Below are 1,901 nucleotides of genomic sequence, written 5' to 3'. Positions count from 1 at the left end.
CATGTTACAAGGTGACTACTATCTGAGGTTAAGGACACTGTGAAAGTGTTAACACAGGACTAGATTCTCAACTCCCAGACACTGTAAGAATGTTACCATGTGACTTCTGTTTTAGCTACTAGATACTGTTAGGGTGTTGCCAAATGACTAATGTCTTAGACTGTACATACCAAGAGGGTGTTTCCATGTGACTAGTATCTGAGCTCCTAGTTAGTATAAGCATGTTACCATGTGGCCCATGTCTTACCTTCTTAATACTGTAGGCATGTGACAAGTGTGGTTAGCCTCTGAATACTGTTAGGATTTTTTCCCATGTGGCAAGAGTTTGAGCACATGGATACTGTGAGTATGTTACCATCTGACCGGTATGTTATCCTCTGGACACCAAGAAGATGTTACCATGTGACTAATGTCTGAGTTCCTGTATACAGTGTGGGTTTTATCATGTATCCGTGTATCTAGTGTCTTGAGCCTGTAGAAACTGTGAGGGTGGTACCATGAAACTAGAATGTGAGCTCTTAGACACTGTGAGAGTATCACCATGTGACTTAACTCCTAACTCCTAGATATAATGTGGCAAGTATGCTAGTTAGCCTTTGGAAAATGTAAGCATTTTATCATGTGACTAGTGCCTGTGTATGGTGACTGTGAATATGTTACCAAGTGAGTAGCATCTAAACTCCTACATACTATGAGCATATTATCATAGTATGTCTGGCTACTTGGATACTGTGTGTTATCATGTGACTACTGTCTTAGCCTCAGGATAGGGTATGTTACCATATGTCTCGTGTCTGAAATCGTGGGCACTCTGAGGTGTTCCTGACTGTCTAGTGTCTTCCTTCCAAGTTACTGTGAGCTGTTGCTATGTGACAAATGTCTGAGCTCCTGGATACTGTGAGGGTGTTTCATGTGATTACTATTGAGGTCATAAGTACTACGATCTTTTCAATGTGACTTTTTTTTTTTTTTTTTTTTTTTTGTGCTTCTGCATACTGTCAGAATGTTCTCATGTGGCTAGTGTCCGAGCTCCTGGATACTCTGGCAGTGTTACCATGTGGCTTTTGTGAGACAAAAGTTCCTCAGAATGACTGGAAGATGGCAGAGAGTGGAAGAATTAAGGGCATGACTTGATGCTAATTCAAGAAATCTCCCTCCATGGAAGAAAAGTTAAATAAAGTAGATTTTTGAAGCTTTCAAAAAATAGGAATCAAGAGTATATTTTTAAAGCATCAAAAGGTAGGCTTGGTTGCCAATGGAAATAAATGAGTGGGGATTTTATGCTGTAATGGAGGCAGTTTCTCGTGCTAAACCCTCACTCACATGAATTACTGTGTAGTAAAAAGTCCTGCCTGCACCTAGAGGCTTTGCAGGTCTGGCTACTGTGTCACACATGCATCAGTAGGTGTCAGAGAAGAAAGAGGCTATATCTATGCTCAGTGTTCTGACCTATGAACATCTGAATGATTGATTAGTAGCCTAACACTCCCTGAAAAAAGCGAGCCTGAGAGGACCACCAGTAAAGACCACACAAGCCCAGACAGGATCCCAAGACAGGAAGCAAGCTGGAGACTAGAACCCTGCCTAGCACCAAGGGCCCTGGGTAGGAGAGAGCTCAAGACAGACAACCCTCCCAAGGAGCCACTTGAGCAGGCCAGGTGACAAGTGAGCCCAAGACAACCACCAGACAGGCACCAATGGGCCCTGGAGAGGGAACGAGCCTGAGATGACCATTAGTCAAGCACAGCAGAGACCTAAGGAGTTGAAGGGAGAATACCAGGTCCTAGATGATCTTTGCCCAGTGCCATAATGAAACAGCAGGACATAGCACTCCTGAAACCACTCCTGAGATGACTCCAGACACTCAGAGACCCTGGGCACCACTAAAAGGGGCAAGTAAG

General features: G+C 43.6%; 1 non-coding gene across 1 annotated transcript; it reads left to right on the top strand.

Moving 5' to 3' along the window:
- Positions 1–1,351: 1,351 nt before the first annotated feature.
- LOC127188707 (small nucleolar RNA SNORA17) lies at positions 1,352–1,487 on the top strand. The gene has a single exon (XR_007830565.1). It is a non-coding gene; the product is annotated as a small nucleolar RNA SNORA17 (small nucleolar RNA).
- Positions 1,488–1,901: the final 414 nt, after the last annotated feature.

The sequence above is a fragment of the Acomys russatus genome, chromosome 4 (genome assembly GCF_903995435.1).
Source record: "Acomys russatus chromosome 4, mAcoRus1.1, whole genome shotgun sequence".
NCBI classification, from domain to species: Eukaryota; Metazoa; Chordata; class Mammalia; order Rodentia; family Muridae; genus Acomys; species Acomys russatus.
Note: the sequence above shows the minus strand (reverse complement) of the source record. Positions and strands in the feature narration are given on the sequence as shown.